The sequence below is a fragment of the Giraffa tippelskirchi genome, chromosome 2, assembly GCF_054371585.1.
Source record: "Giraffa tippelskirchi isolate mGirTip1 chromosome 2, T2T-mGirTip1v1.2.pri, whole genome shotgun sequence".
Classification (NCBI taxonomy): Eukaryota; Metazoa; Chordata; class Mammalia; order Artiodactyla; family Giraffidae; genus Giraffa; species Giraffa tippelskirchi.
In genome coordinates, this window is record NC_137276.1 from 110,248,188 (window position 1) to 110,265,140 (window position 16,953).

At 50.9% G+C, this 16,953-nt stretch overlaps 1 protein-coding gene across 50 annotated transcripts in view; it reads left to right on the forward strand.

Annotated features, from left to right (window-relative positions):
* The window catches only part of PCBP3 (poly(rC) binding protein 3), a 221,450-nt gene that overhangs the window by 122,856 nt on the left and 81,641 nt on the right, over positions 1 to 16,953 (forward strand). For 22 of the 50 annotated variants that reach the window (XR_014078046.1, XR_014078047.1, XM_081574308.1 and 19 more), the window contains one exon: positions 4,152 to 4,233. The exons of the other annotated variants lie outside the window; for them this stretch is intronic. The gene's annotated coding sequence lies outside the window, so the exon portion shown is untranslated. The remainder of the gene's footprint in view (positions 1 to 4,151; positions 4,234 to 16,953) is intronic. 50 annotated transcript variants of the gene reach the window in all.

Genomic DNA, 16,953 nt, shown 5'->3' on the forward strand with positions numbered 1-16,953 from the left:
TGCTTCACTGACTATATTAAAGCCTTTGATTTTATGGATTACAACAAACTGGAAAATTCTTAAATAGATGAGACTACCAGACCACCTTATCTGTCTCCTGAGAAGCCTGTATGCAGATCAAGAAGCAGCAGTTAGAACCAGACATGGAACAATGGACTGGTTCAAAATTGGGAGAGGAGTACGTCAAGGCTATATATTGTCACCTTGCTTATTTAACTTATATGCAGAGTACATCATGCAAAATGCCAGGCTGGATGAAGCATAAGCTGGAATCAAGATAGCTGGGAGAAATATCAACAAAACTTCAGATGTGCAGATAATACAACTCTAATGGCAGACATCAAAGAAGAACTAAAGAGCTTCTTAAAAGAGGAGAGTGGAAAAAGCTGGCTTAAAACTCAGCATTCAAAAAACTAAGATCGTGGCATCTGGTCCCATCATTTCATGTGAAAACAGTGACAGGTTTTATTTTCTTGGGGTCTAGAATCACTGCGGACAGTGACTGCAGGCACAAAATTAAAAGATGCTTGCTTCTTGGAAGAAAACTGTGAGAAACCTAGACAGCGTATTGAAAAGCAGAGACATCACTTTACTGAAAAAGGTCTATATAGTCAAAGCTATGATTTTTCCAGTAGTTCCGTATAGATGTGAGAGTTGGACCATAAAGAAAGCTGTGCGCTGAAAAACTGATACTTTGGAATTGTGGATCTGGAGAAGCGTCTTGAGAGTCCCTTTACAGAGATCAAACCAGTCAATCCTAAAGGAAATCAACCTTGACTGTTCATTGGAAGGACTGGTGCTGGAACTGACGCTCCAATACTTTGGCCACCTGATGCGAAAAGCCAACTCATTGGGAAAGACCTTGATGCTGGGAAATATTGAGGGGAGGAAGAGAAGGTGGCGACAGAGGACGAGATGGTTGGATGGCATCACCGACTCGATGGACACGAGTTTGAGCAAGCTCCAGGAGATGGTGAAGGACAAGGAAGCCTGGCATGCTGCAGTCCATGGGGTTGTAGAGTCAGACACGACTGACTGACTGAACAACAACCAGAAGACACGGCAGGAATGTCCTCGTGTACGTGTCTAGATGAGTAGAAGCACCCTGTGTGTGTCCATTCTGTGAGAGGATGTAGACAGACCTCCCCAACTCGTGGTTCTGGGTCTGGTTCCGTGTGTCTGGGTTTTCCCCAGGCTGGGACCCATCTTTAGATCCTAATGTGCTTGGCTGTGCTGGAATTCTACTTGTAAATGCACTCGGAGTGCAAAACAACTGTGAACCTCAGAAAGGTTTATAAGTCAGTGAAGAAAATAGTGCAGAAATGAGGATGTGCCTCCCAAAGGGTACCCCCAGGGGCTGTCCTGCAGCAGGGTTCTCTGGGAAGCCTCACCTCCCCAGCTCAGACCATCAGCCTTGCTTACATCGCATTCGTGCAAGTGCACACTCTGCTTATTTACTTCTCATCTGCTTATTATTTTATGTTTGTTTTCACTGTTAATTTAAATACTTTTCTACCTGTAAAAATGGTTTGGTTACCTTTGGTTGGGATTGAATGCATCATAATTTTTCTATTATAATTAGTGGATACCTGTTTTCTTCCGGTATAGTAGAGGGATTTTTCAGAAGAAAATAGTAGCCTAAGTGACCGGTGTGTAGAAGTTGCCATTGCACCTCGCCCTCTCCAGCACCTGGCAGGGTACTGCCGGACTATTATAATAAGGCAGTATACTGGACGTGTGAAGTGAAAGTGAAAGTCACTCAGTTGTGTCCGACTCTTTGCAACCCCATGCCCCATGGACTATACAGTCCATGGAATTCTCCACGCCAGAATACTGGAGTGGGTTGCCTTTCCCTTCTCCAGGAGAATTTTCCCAACCCAGGAATCGAACCCAGGTCTCCCGCATTGCAGGCGGATTCTTTACCAGCTGAGCCACCAGGGAGGTCCATGTATTTGCATCTATTTCTGGTTTCAGTTTGCACACCTTTGACCACTGTGAGACTGAGCACATTTTCATGTGCTTATTGGCCATTTAGACCTCTTCCTTTATGAAGTACTTTTCTCAGTTCCTACTCATTTTGCTATTTATGTTTATATCATGTATAAGGGAGAGCAATCAGGCTGGCCCTGGATGTTCCCATGGCAATTTTCACCAGAGAAAGTATACAAAATCTTTAGGGAAGAGAGAATTTTCTCAATAATCCATTTTCAGACATGTGAGGTCCTGGGGAGAAGTGATGCTTAGGCACGCTCACTGGTAGGGCTCCTTGAAAATGGAGCCAGACTCCAGACAGCACAGCGGAGTCAGGGAAAAGGGCCACAGACAGGCTGGTGGGGACCCAGGAGCAGGGTTCCAGGAATGGGGGGCTGTCGAGGTCGGGGATCTGGTATTGCAGGCCTTGTTCACTAGGTGGCAGCAGCAGGGTCCACAGCAGTGATGGGAGGGAGGTGGGGGCAGGGTGTGCAGAGGGGACAGGGGCGTCAGTCATGCGTTTCATGCTCTTCAGGCCAACTAATCAGTGCACAGGGATTTAAGAGCATCATCCAGAGTTACTAGCAAAAGAGCCAAAAATAGCTGGATGAGGACTCACACTGGGCAGTGGGGGGTTGTAACTGTGGTCGCTCCTGACTCATCCTTGTGAGTCATCGCCTTTCCTGCTTAGTAGACGAGGCCCCACACACAGTACAGATACTTGGTAAACATGAGGAAGAGCTCAGCCTCATTCAAGATGTTTACAGCTTTCAAGTATCAACAATTAAACTGTGGTAACAGTTTTTGTCCTTCAGTTTGTCGAAGTTCAGAGTGTTTGAAAGTGAATTGCATCGGCAGTGGCTGGAGAAACAGCACTCAGGAATTTGATGGGGATGTAATTTGCAGAGACCCATATGGAGATGATTTTTGTTAATTTCTCTGAAATTAAAAGTGTACAGTATTTCACATCTCATGCCAAGTTACCTCTGAATGTGTTGAGTCAAAAAGTTCTAAGATGCACTGATGGTAAAGAATCACATGCCAGGTGCATAATGGACACACACGCATGTTCCTTCCATGTGCATGAAACATGATCGATGGACCACCAGGTGATGTTAACAGTGACTGTGAGCTCAGAAATGCTACCAGAGAGTCTTATTTTTCATTGTTTAAATGTTTACTCTTTATATTTAAGTATGTATAGTTTTGAAGAGTTATGAAAACCACCCAAGACCAAGAAAAGTTTTAATAGTTACATTAATAAAGGAATCTATATGCATTGCCAAGGTCATGTCAAATTCATGATGTATTAATATTATTTAATAATTGAAACCTGAACCATGAAGTAAGTCAGCCATCACTGGGGAACGCGGCGAGTGGAGACTATTCTGGCATCACTGTTTTCCCTATGGAGATGGGACACAGAACACAGTCACTTGAAGGGCTGTGAGGGCTAGGAGCCCCACCCTTGCCCGTGCCCTCTGAGGGAGCAGCCTGCCCCTGCCAGGAGAGCGCACGTGTCCCAGAGTGGCCAGTGCCCTCGGAGGGTCCCTGGCCAGGTCACTGAGACTCTTCCAGTGGGCATCGCCAGCCCTGAAACCCTGACAACTGCTCTCCTCTGAGCCCGAGGCTCCTCTGTGAAGTGGTGATGATGACTGCTTCCTCACCCCACCAGAGTGTGTGAGAGAACAGGCGTGAGAGCACTGCGAAGTTACAAGTGCTTAGAAATTGTCTCTTCCTTGTAAAGATTTGTTGTGTTTTCATAACCCAGCCTGTATTTCTGGAACCTTCTTCATTAGGTAGGATTAGAATAATGACTGGACCTTGTGGTTTTAGAGCGTTTTGGAAGTGTTCCCCTGCTGCTGGCATCCACTGAGGAGCCTCAGGAGGGTAACCCTGTGCAGGGCAGGGCCTCCTCCTCCACACTTTACTCCATTAAGGGAACGCAGCACTTGGGTGGGCTCATAGCATCCGGACACCTCTGAGTCTTCAAGTGTTTTGCCAGCTTTTAAATGTATTTCTGTTATGACAATTGCTAACGGATGCAAAACAAATTTCATGTATAAAGGTGTTATGAGCCTCCACACGTGAGGATGATCAGGAACAAGTGGGGCTGAGCGGGATCTCGGGCATGCCGAGCTCATCGAGTGACGTGACATTTTTCCCTTGCTTTTTGGTAGATGGACAGTGTCCTTGCCCACGGGGAAGCAGGCGGGCTGGCAGGACAGGCGTCCCCAGGCCGGGAGCAGGAGCCGCTCGCAGGTACTCTCATCTACCCCCGCTGGTGACCTGCTCGCCCGGCCCCCCCGTTCCAGCCACTGACGCCTGTGACCCCTGCCTCCCCCCGGCCTGCTCTGCCACCTGTGCCCTGCCTGCGCCCAACCTCAGTGCCTGTCGGTTAACCCACCTCAGCCCGGATCTGACCTTCCCTTCCCGTCCCAGTGCCGGGCCTGGTCCTCACTTCTGGTTGACCCTTTGCTTGACCACTTCTCTCCAGGTTCTTAACTCTCTTTTGTACTGTGATTCCCAGTAACCTGGCTTGGCCACCAGGCACGTGGAGAGGCCCCTGTTGGGGGTGGGCTCCCACCTGCTGGTGCTCACAGCCTCTCAGATGTGCTTCTTATGTGTTCATTTCCTTCAACAGGGTGGTTTGTAGAGAACTGAGAAGGAACATTGGTTCCTGCAGCAATACGGTCGGGCTGCATGCTGCTGCCCCTCCTGAGCCACACAGAATGGCCACTCTGTCACTGGCCTAGGAGCAGAGTGAAGGAGATGAGATGCTTCAGAATCAGAACTGATTTCAGGAACAATTTTAGATGAGGCTGGAAGGGTAAGGCTGCTGTCCTGGAGTCTGCAGAGTCTCTGGGCAGACAGCTCAGATCTGCTCTTTGCACCTGGTCTGGCTCTGGGAGGGGTCGCATCCATCAGCAGACACACTGATGGGCTCTGTCTCCAGAGACAGCATCAGAGGTAGATGCAGCCTAAGCAGTCCAGAGGTGACGCGCTCCGTGTGCAGGGAAAGGGAGGGCGAGGAACAAGCAAGTGCTAGTGGTCCCCAGCAGGGGCCATCAGGGATCCACAGGAGTGTCAGGGTTGCCTCACTGAGGTGACATTTAAGTAAGGGTGAGGGAGCAAGTCATGGATGGGGAGGCAGAGGGAATAGCCAGTGCAAAGGTTGTAGGCGAGGAGGCTGGAGAGCACTGAAGGCCAGTGTGGCCGGAGCAGTAGGAGTGCGGGGCACTGGGGCCAGATAGCAGCTTCCACTCGGAGTGGGGTCCCAGGTAAACCTTTAGAGCTGAGCAGACTGCATCCTTTCTGTGGGTGGGGAAGGAGAACTGGGCTTACCCAGGAGGTCTGGAGAGACAAGGTGGAAAGTGGGTGCATGTGGAGGAGAAGAGAGGGGAAGAGCTGGGCAGGAGAGCAGGGGCTTTGATGACTGGCTGCAGCTGGGAGAGGGGAAGTGAGGGGGAGCCCAGGGGATTGTTGTTGATGAGCAAAAACAGGACTGGTTCTGTGAGGGCGGCAGGTGCGCTGAGGGGCCACACAGTCACGAAGCAGCCGTGGGTCTGTCCCAGGAAGCTGACGGGGGCCTGGGAGCTGAGAAGATGGGGAAATCCTGTGAGATGCGTGTGGTCCTCGTGAACTGCCAGTGCTCGCCCACTGGTGACACACAGGACAGGATGCCCTCGTGTGGGCCAGCTTACGGTTGAACTTCTTCCAGCCTATGGGCATGGTGCAGGGATGTTCTGGGGCCTTTCTGGGCCAGGGAAGGGCAGGGTGGGGGGCCTAGGCTCTGTGCCATCTGTGGTATGAGAAGAAGCAGCAGCCTGGGGAGAGGCGTGGCACTGTGGGGCTCTGGGCTGTGGCTCTCGCCAGGCGGGAGGAGGAAGCAAGTGAGGACAGAAGGAGCAGAGTGCAGGCACAGAGCCGACGCGGCTGCTCCACAGGTGGACCGGGAAGGGACCTTCCTGAAGGGAGGGGCTGGGATAGCAAAGGTGGGCAGTGACCATGGTTGACTTTCTCTGCAAGTTGGTGGCAGTTGTAAATGGATCTCTATCAAAGTAGGATATAACTTAGAAATATTTAAAAAATACAACCACCTTTTCCAGTTAGAGAACAGTACTTGGTTTCTATAGTAACTGCCAACCATTTAACTAGGGCAAGTGTTACTTGGTGACATGGGGTAATTACAGACAACGGGGAAATTGCAGGGTAAGACTTACATAAATACAGAGTGGCTGTGTGGTTAGCTTCTGCTGCTGAAGTGAGGCTGTGGCTGTTTCCGGCTGTCTGTCTGCTCCAGAGCCTGCCCTCGGGCTGGGCGGTCACCTTGGGGCAGGGCCCCTCTCTGTTCAGCCCCTTGCGTGTGAATCCTGCCCTCCTCCCTGCTCTGCACTGGGACCTCAGGCAGGTCGTCCCCAGGCCCACCTGACCTGTGCCTCTGTGAGGCCTTCCCAAGGCCAGGCTGGAAGCAGGTGGAGGCCGTACATTGGCCCCAGGCCGTGGCCGTTGACATTAACTTATCAACCAGAACTTAAGGAGGCTGTTTCTGGACTTTTTTTTTTTTTTATCAACTGGCTATGAAACAACCCCTAAATAGGGTAAAAAGACAGAAAAATCAGAGCACAAATCCGTCTCTCACAGATTGGAACAGGATGTTCAGAACACTCACCTATTGTCCCCTCTACTAGAATCCTCCAAAGACAGAGAGTTTAAGACTGCAGAGTCCACACTGTCCCAGGAAACAGGGGCCACCAAGTCAGAAGCTCAGACTTCAGGTTAATTACCAAGAGACAGAAGCAAATAACATTTGTGAATGAAAACATCACAGGAGATGTGTGGAGAGCCTACTGCAGGTAAGTATTCGAATTTGGACACTTGCAGAACCAGAATCCATGCAGGCGAGTCAGGTCTCTCAAAAGCAGACTGTGGGCAGAGCCGAGAACTGTCACACACTTGAGAACCACAGGGCAGGGGAGAGAAGTACCAAATGCAATGAATGAACATGCCCCAAGGAAGACCTAATGGCAGAGGAGAAGAGTATTCATAAAAGAAACAGCTCCTTTGAAAGAGACAGGCAAAGATTTTGGAAAGAAAAGTTATGAAAATGAAAAAATCTTGATGGTTTAAATTGCAGAACAGACAGAAATGAAGAAGGAATTAATGATTGGACAAATGAACCAAGGATGATTCCAGAAAGCAGGCCTAAAGCACCCAGAGCTGTCCCAGATGCAGGTCTCAAGGACTGAGAGATGGAGAGTGTAGGAGAAGAGGGGGATCCCATGGGAGTTTGAGAAGCTCGCATGGTTGTCAGGAGGATTCTGAAAAGGAAAGAGTGGAGAAGATTGAGAGAGGGCGATGAACACGTCTCAGAAGAAGCCTGTCAGGGCACAGAGCATGCCGGGGATAAAATGTTGCGCGAGATGGGGTGGGCGGAGAAACTATGAGGACTGGGAGGCAGTGGGATGGAATTTTAGGATAGGACTGAAGAGAAACCCCAAAGAGGAGCGAAGTTCTCTCTATCAATTGACATAAAATTCTCTATACCACATGAGTATTTTAGAGTTAATTGGATCAATATCTTCAAAGTTCTTGGGGAGAAAAGATTCCAAACCGGGAATTTGAGACACAGCCATAATGCAGGTTGAAGGGCAAAGGAAGGGCGCTGTCAGACAGTCAAGGACTCGGAGATTTCCAGCCTCACCCCTAAGACTGACAAAATTAGGGAGACAGCCATCCACAGAGAGGGTGGTGTTTGGTCCCACTGACAATGGCAGGAAGGAGTCCTGGGCAGTATGCAGCTACTCTGAATAATCATTGACGCCTGTTGGTTTGCAAATTAAAGTGATAGTTGAAAAATCTTGGTAGCTTCCAGTGTTTATTGTCCCTGGTTGTTCAGCAGTTATTTGTGATTTGGTGTTCTCCTAAGAAGAAGTAAACTCACGTCTTTCTACTCCACCGTCTTGTCTCCATCCTACAAGCCAAAAATATCTTACATATATGTATTTATATAGTGATAGCTCTGTTGGTAAAGAATCTACCTGCAATGCAGGATACCCCGGTTTGATTCCTGGGTCGGGAAGATCCACTGGAGAAGGGATAGGCTACCCACTCCAGTATTCTTGGGCTTCCCTTGTGGCTCAGCTGGTAAAGAATCTGCCTGCAATGCGGAAGACCTGGGTTTGATCCCTGGGTTGGGAAGATCCCCTGGAGAAGGGAACGGCTACCCACTCCAGTATTCTGACCTGGAGAATTCCATGGACTGTATAGTCCATGGGGTCGCAAAGAGTCGGACACGACTAAATGACTTTCACTTTCCACTTGCCTATAGTGATGAGGAGAAGAGTGAAGGTTTCTTAGACTTCGGTTCATGTTCTGTGGGAAGATGTAGATGCTGCTCAAGCCTATAGTGTATGAATGTGCATTTGAACACAGTCTACCAGGAGCCACCAGGCATAGGCACAGATTGTGCAACTTCAGCTCTTGTAGAGGAAGAACTCTGGAACAACCAAAAGGTAGAGAAGAAGGAGCAAATTAGAAATCAAAGCGTTAGTTCAAGTATATGTGAAATTTCTCTATTAAAAAGCAAAACTCAGATTGTCTTTAAAATGACACAGAAACAGAAAATGTATTGGGAGGGTACTAAGCAAATGCTAATCACTGGAAAGCAGGCCAAGTGACATTATTTTCAAGAAAAAGATGAAAAGCATTAAATGGGACTAAGATACATCATTTTGATAAGTTGTAATCCTCTAAGAAGATATGATATTCATGAACTTTTATGTACAAAATTGCATAGATATAAATTTTATGAAGGAAGAGCCTCTAAGAATAGGAAATGGACAAATCTAGTACCATAATGGGAAACTTTAATTGAAAAATTGGGAAGACAAAAAGTGCATATAGTCACGATGAATCTCAATAGCATTCCTAACAAACTGCCTCAGACACAAAACATACTTTCCTTCCTTCCTCCCTCCCTCTCTTGCTTCCTTCCCTCCCTCCTTTCTTCCTATTTTTCAAACACACCAAGACCATTCACAAATATATTCACCATGTATGTTATTTTAAAGAATATCATATTTTTCAACAGCAGAAATCATTAAGTACAATAAAAATGGAAATTAACCACAAAATGACAACCAAAAGCAGCCCAGACTCTGTTATTTGACTCTGGAGATTTGAGGATTCTTTTAAATAAAAGCATAAACTGTATAAAAAGTAATGAAAATGAGATAATACTGAACATCAAAACATGAAGGATGCTGTCAAAACAATTCTTAGGAGAAAATTTTGGAAAACCAGAGATATTTAAATAAAACAATCCCGTGACTCTAAATGTTAGAGAAAGAATTAAAAAATAATTCAGGACAAAGTAGGACAAATTAATGAAGTTAAAGGTAGAGGTGAACCGAGCAGAATGTGAAAACATGTGAGTGTAATAAACGCTGGTAAAGAAATATAAAACACTTAAAACACTTAGCAACTCGGGTCCGGGGGAAAAAGACAAAACTTTAAAACTTGGGTGACCAGGGAGTAGATATAAGATGTGGAGGCTCTTAAAACTTTCAGTCAACACGTACGCACTGCTATATTTAAAATGGAAAACCAACAAGGTCCTTCTGCATATAGCAAAGGGAACTCTGCTCGATGTTACGTGGCAGCCTGGATGGGAGGGGGGTTTTGAGGATATTGGATGCCTGTATATGCATGGGTGAGTCCCTTTGTTGTGCACCTGCAACTATCACAACATTGTTATGCTCCAATACAAAATAAAAAGTTAAAGTAAATCAATAAAACTTCAAAAAAAAAGTTAAAGCAGTAAAGAAAACCTCTGAGATATTTGCAACTTTATGCAACAGAATTGGAAAATCGACCTGAGATGGATAACTTTCTAGAAAAATGTAAATCAAGAAATTTGCCACATATGATGTAGAAAGTCTGGGTAACTATGGGAATGACTGAAACGGCGCTTGGTCTGCACTCAACGTGTGGCTAGGCGTCCTGCTCCATGGCATGTCCTCACATATCCGAGAGGAAACACAATCCTTATTAGGTATGCAAACTGTTTTAGAGAATGGAAAAAGTAAGAAGTTTCTCTAACCATTTTATGAGATCAGCAATACTATAATGCAAAAATTATGTGAGTAATCCTAAAATGATCAATAGATAATTCTGCCTTCTGAGACAGGTATGCAAGCCCTAAAAAAAATGTTAGCAGATCAAATCCAGCAGTGCATTTTGTTTTAGGTACCTTTAATTTAACAGGAGTCCTGGCTTGGAGAAGTGCCTGGTCCCCTACCTTTGTCCTCTCTGCCCTGTTCCTGTCTGTCTGGCCTTCTTGGCTTGCCTTCTCTGTGTATCATTCTTCTTGAATTCCTCTCATTGCTTTGTTTTTGACTTTTTAACAAATGTTCTCTTTCTTCTGTTTTCCTCTGCTGTATTTATTAAATTGCATGTCTTCTGATTTCATCTGGATTTTTGAAACATTTTTTTTCTTTTATTCCCAATTCTTTCCTGAGTGCTATGACATAATTTTTGAGTTTTTCTAATTCTGGTTTATGTTTTTTTCATTGCTTGCATCACCATCTTAATGTCTCTTAATCAACTTAAAGATATTAGATTATAGTTTTTCTGTTTTGGTCAGCATGGCTTTATGGTTTGTGTTTATTGTCAATAGGAATGTTATTTTGTTTCTTATTTTGTCTAAAAGAAAATCTTTGTATGGTACTTGACAGCACATGAAACTTGTTTTCCTGAACTTTTAAGAAGATACTGTTTAGGATAGTTTTGCTAATTTCATGGCTCTAGAATGCCCTCTTCTGTTCATTTTAAGAAGGTGAAGTATGAAAACCTGAGGTCACAGTGTGTCTGCTGAGGGCTGGGGGCCTGGGGAAAGACCTTGTGTTGCTGTTAAGTGCTCTGGTTCTCATAACTGCATTTTGTCTACCCAGATGCCCTCATCTTTAGAAAATACGCTCTAGAGTATTTGGGGTCAAGGCAGGTACTGTCTGTAGTCACTGTCGTGGTCTGTGTGCAGGTTGGGAAAGAATTTCCAGAAACAGAGCATTGCAGAGGGAGTGAGTTTATTAAGAACAGAGAGCAGAGATAATGTGGGCGCTGCAGCACAGTGGGCCAGCCTCCTGAAAGACCAGGCAGACCCCCCCTTTTGTGGGTCAGCAGCCAATTTTTATAGCCTCAAAACAAAAAAACTTCCTGCTAGAAGAGTGGCATTAGGTGATTGGTTAGGGTGCTATAGGGTGGGTGTTTTACCTAAGAAGGAGTTGGGGGATGGCCAGTTGAGGTAAGGGAGGCTCATGGCAGTGGTTGCTGTGGGGCTCAGTCAGTTCCAGAGATGACCTTGGTACAGGGCTCCACACCTGTGGCCTTGGTATAGAGCTCCACCGTCACTCTCAGCCGGTGTGCATGATGGGGAATGAACTGGTGTGTGACAGGCGAGCTGGTCTAACCATGAGCAATGGGGGGGGGGGGCGGAGTTACAGGACATGCAGAAGTGCATTGTAACGATCACACAACTTTAATCCAGGTTCCACATTACAACGCAATAAGAAGTTGTCAAATAAGCAAGTAAAATGAACTCTTCAGTGGACAACACAGAGGCCCTTCTCTTCCAAATGGGTCTCCTGGGAGGTGGCAGATGGGGTCCTGGGTGAGCCAAGGGGGTGCCTGGCTCTGGGCTACTGCGAGAGCCACTGTTCCAGCTTCTCAACACTTTCCTCTAACTGGAATTTTATTTAAAAGCAATGCCTCAGGATATAAAATATACTGAGAAGAGGACAAGCACCCTCTTGAAGTGACCTGGGGTTTCAGGACCCAGGAGGCCCACAGGGAGGCTAGGGAGAGTCGGGTCACCAAGCACACTGGACTCCACAGACTCAGGAAGTGCCTGGAGAATCTCTGAACTCGAGGTAGGGGGGTGCACAGGGGGCTTGGGGGCCACTTCCCCCACCTCCTGGCAGTGGAGAGCAGGATGCGGAAGCCACCCGCGGGCTCTCAACCCTGCAGGCCACATGAGCCCGTGTGAAGCGGAGAACGTGGCGGAGAAGGTCGCCGTCCAGCACAGGGAGGGGGAGGAGCCTATTCTCAGGAAGCACGTCTGGAGACGCAGGCTCTGTGGTGACCCTCTGCGCCAGCCTCACTGCCGGGCCTGGCTGCCCCTGACCCTCGCCCTCTGCTCTGTTGCCCAACCCCCGCCCCCCCTCACCCCCCCACCCAGGTCCCAGCCCATCCATTCTCTTCACCACGCCCGCTGGTCTAAACTCCGCGAGGTCTCTGCCCACCACCCTACCTTCCCGCTGCCCGAGGAGTGCTGGCACCAGGACATCAGGCGCAAGTGGCCCCAGGCCTGTCCCTCCCCCCATCAGGGGCTGCAGCAGCCTGTCTTAGGAAAGGTGTCTGGGCGGGATCACAGATGACCCCATAGCCACGACCCCGTGTGCCCCTCTCCAAGGCTCCAGGCTGGTGTCCGGCTGCTCGTGGTCACTCTGTCTGCCTCCATGGAAGCACATCTCTTCCATGCGGCTGGGGGCTAGGGACTCTTGCAGACGCACCCCGTTGTGGGCTTCTGGCTTCTTCTGTGCCGTGGGCTGGGGGTTCTCCTGGCGTCAGGACAGCTGCAGCTCTGTGGCCCTAGCTGGTGTCTGGCTCGTGCGGCGGGAGGTGAAGCAGCCCAGCAGGGAGACACAGTTGCATGAGTCACACCCACACCGTTGTGCCCTGCCGTCCAGCAGAGTTCAGCACAATCATGTTACAGAAACTAGTCATGTCTGTAACTGTGATGCACGCCCCTCCCGTGTCTCTTTGTGACACTGACTGAGCTGGTCTGTTGTTCTGTGGTGCCCACTCTCCGTCCACAGAGCCTTGGGACCACTTGTGGCCTCTGGGCAGCAGCGCAAAGCGCGCCCAGAGGCAGCTAAAGCTGAGCTGGGCCTGAGAGACAGCACTGGCCGCCTGCCTGCCATCTCCTGCTGGAGGAGATGTTCAGCGGGAGGTATAGCCCTTGGCCCCCCTACCCCTCCCCGCACCCACAGACTCCCGGCCCCACGCACACGGGGGTAGTCGGTGCAGCCGTGTCCCCCAGAACACAGACCTCCTGTCTTCCCAGCTCCAGCCCCAGCGGATACTTGGCTCTGGTGCTGTCTGGACCTGGTCACTCTCAGAAGGAATACAGTCAGTGCGTGCACCCCTCACTCTGCTTTGTCTCTCGTCTCCACTCTCACTCTAGAATTATCCTGGCAAAATAGGCTTCAAGTTCCTCATTTGTAGAGCACTTTGTAATTACAGAATACTTTTCACATCGCTGAAAGGTGGGTGTTTTCTTTTTCATATTTATAACATGGAGCCAAGTCATGGGCATTAGCCTGGGGTTGAGATGTGGGTCCCCTCAGAGCAAGCCCCCAGGGGCTGTGTCACAGTCCAGGAGTCACAGGCCCCAGAGAGCATCCCCTGGGGTCAGAGGAGCCACCAACTGGTGGAGGGACAGCTGCATAGGCTCCGAGTCCTGCTGCAGGCCGCCTCGTTGCATGGGGCTCACTGCCCCACCCCCACCACCACCCTGGCGGGCTGCCTGGACCTCCCTCCAGCACTTCCTTCTGCGGAACCTACCAGAAGTCAGCCCAGGACAAAGTGTAGTGGGCTTTTCACCCTGGCCTAGCAGCTGTGCTGAGCTTCGCCCCTCGAGAGTGGGTGGGACTCGGGCCGTGGTCCTGAGACTGTATCACGTTGCCTGGCAAAGAGGTTTTATGGATGCTGGTCGGGTTCGTGGTCAGCTGACCGTGAGTGACTCAGAGGTGGTGCCCTGACCCGACCTCAGGATCTCTTCAGTCGGGATGCAAAGTGCGAGGTGGAAAAAGCCAGTGATGGAGGTGAGGGGAGTCCAGGCGGCTGCTGAGGGCCACACAGCCTAGAAGTTCCCGGCACCCTCTAGAGCCACACACCGTGGAGGCCTATCCACCCTGCTAAAATAAGTTGAAACTCATATTTTGGGGCACTGTGGCTGAGTGGGGAAGGGGTGCCCTTGAAGGCGAGGGTAACTCCTGCCCAGTGAGCATCCCAGCTGGGCACTCGGTCCTGAGCAGCCCCACATGCTGTTGGACTGAGAAGCATCAGGCGTGGCTGCCACCTGCCAGGAGTGCACAGTGGGGAAGAACCACCCGTTAACCAGCTAACCTCCTGTTCTCGACCAGAGATTGAGCAAGACATGGTTAGTCGAGTCTCCCAAACTAAGAAACTTGCGACCTCCATGCTCCTGCAGGGGACAGGCTATGCAAAAGTGAAGTCACTTCTTGCACCAGATGGAACCCTGGGGTCACCTCTCACTGCCTTTGCCCGTTCCATGCCACCACCACCCCCACCCCGGGGCCTTTGCACGAGCCTGCCTGCTGGGTGCTCTGCTCCCTGATCTGCATGTTGTTGGCTCCTTCACTTGTTTCAGGTCCTTTTTCCAGTCACCTTGGTGGGCCTTCCCTGCCCCTTGGTGAGGCCACCCACAACCTGTCCTGAGCGCTGTCCTGACTCTGCTCTCCCTGCTCAGCGCCCTGTTGGGCCTGCTTTTGTCTTGCATGTCCTCCCTCGCGTCCACTCAAGCGCAGCCTCCATGAGGTGGGTGTTTGTTCCATGCAGCACTGTTTCTCAGGCACGGCAGATGGCACTGAGGCCAGGGGTGAGGCAGGGGGTGTCAACTCAGGTGAGACTCCCAGTGACCAGAGACTCTGTTTTCTGAAAGGAGTGAAGAGCTGTGGCTTCTCCGTGTTTCCCTGCTGACCCCCTGAGCCCTCTGCCCCTGGCGGAGGTGCACGTGTGGATCGGCCTCTCTGCTCATACCCAGGCCTGTGGTCAGGACTGAAGGACGCTGCTTGCTGTGTCAGACGGACGCTTGGGGAGGTCCTGTGGCCGGAGTTAGAGCAGGTCGGCCTACGATTCTGAAAGGGTGGGTGGGAGACGGTTCCGGTTTTGAGGGCCCCCCGCAATCTACCATCCACTCAAGGCTGCCATCGTAGTGGGCGTGGCTGCGAACCGGAAGCCGGCGGGAGGGGGAGAGGGCGACTTGTTGTCCTCCACCCTCCACCCCCGTCTGTTTTTGCAAATCCTTCCGGAATTGTTTTCTTTGAAGAACTCGGCTTTGGCCGGTGGAGCTCTGCCGCCCCCTAGTGGCTAGTGTTGCTGCATCCAGTCACGTGCGTGCTTAGTCGCTCAGTCGTGGGGGGCTCTGTGACCTCATGGTGTCCCCCAGGCCCCACTGTCTACGGGATTCTCCAGGCAAGAATACTGGAGTGGGTTGCCATTTACTTCTCCAGGATCCAGTCACATCCTTTCGTCTCCAGGGCCGCCCGTGTGCAGTGGAGACTGGGTCTCCTACAACACCCCGGCGGGAAGCGCTTTTCCCACCCAGTGGAGTTCGGGGGCTCTGGCCTCTGTGGAGAGGCCCGTGGAGGTGCCTCCGGACCGACTGCGGGGCAAGGCTGAGCGTCTGCCAGCGCGGGTGCCCACGGAGGGGTGGGGCTGCCTGTCCTCCCTCCACCTGTAGCCTCCCCGCCTGCCAGTGGCAGCCATCCCCTCCGTGGTTCAGGTCTCAGGCTCCTCCAAGGAGGGCCGTGAGCCCTGACGCCACAAGCGGCAGGGCAGGGGGATGCCAGTGTCCAGGGCTGCCCTGACCTCTGTCCTCCAGAGCTCCTTAGCCCCCAGGGCTGCTCAGGAGTGAAGGACCAACACCCATGCCCTGACCCCAGGGCTGGGGGCACTGCAGGGAACCTGTGGGGCTTCAGGCAGAGGGAAGGTGAGATATCAGAGGGGAGGCCAGCCTGTGCTCAGGTTCAGGGATCTGGCCCACCCTGTGACCTTGGGCTTACCATCCAAGGGAACTTGGGCTGACATCAGCAGGAGATGGAGCTTCAGCCCGCTGAGAAGGGTGGGGCGGGGGGCTGCCTGAGACTCAGGGGCTGTGTCTTCAGCAGGGCGGTGGGAGGTGAGGCCACCTCACAGAAGGGATGGAGACCACACTCCACCTCAGCCTCCAGCCTGCACCTCCCAGAGAAAGCCACTGGAGATGTGGACCTGAAGCCAGACCCCTGTTGCAGAAAGACTGTCCCGAGTGGGCAGCACCCAGGGATGGGCAGGAGCAGAGGGCCTCTCTGTGCCTCTCATGCCACCTGTGGGCCTTTAGGCCAAGGTCAGGTCTTAGACCCAGTGAGATCCAGTGGAGAAGGTGTGTGAGGGCTCCTCACCCAGGCGGCACAAACCTGGCGGAGGGCCTTTCAGCTGGGAGGCAGGCAGATGACCTTTGCTGAGGCTGGTGGCCAGTCTTCCCCATCCCCAGTGGGCTTGAGGACCAAATGCCTGAAGCCAGGCAGGGGCTCCCCACACCAGGCTGGCCCCCAGCTGAGCCTGCCCAGGGTGGGGTGGGGGGCAGTATTCATGAGCATTTGGGCCCTCCTCTCCTGGCAGGGGAGCAGGCAGGGGCCGACCCCACCAGCACTGCCCCATCTAGCCATGGAGCTCTCTCTGCAGCCTGCAGGCCTTGCTGTGGGAGCTGGGGTCCCCGACCAGCACCTGGCGGGGGTCGGGGGCGGGGTGCTGTGTGCGGCCAGTAGTGTCATAAAGAAAGCTGGTGTCCTTGGCCCACTTCCAGCCCAGCTGGGGCTGGAAGTTTGCACTCGCTGAGTTACCTGTCTGGCAAGTCACAATGTGTGGTTGATGTTTCTCAAAGTAATAAGAGTTAAAAATATCATAATTAACCTCAGTGGCCAAACTGTGGGAGGATTGGTGAAGTGTGAGGGGTTCCTCAGATGCCGTTAGAAGGGTTTTGGAGAAGAAAATTTAAAAACGTGGGAAAACGTTCAGCATATAAAGTGCTTTGGGTCCAACTGCTTTCTCAAAACGCCATGTCCTGTGAGGGTGGTGGGCCCCTGGCCGGGCCAGGCTTCCATGACAGGGCGCCTCAGCCCCTGCCAGTCTCGCTGGCTG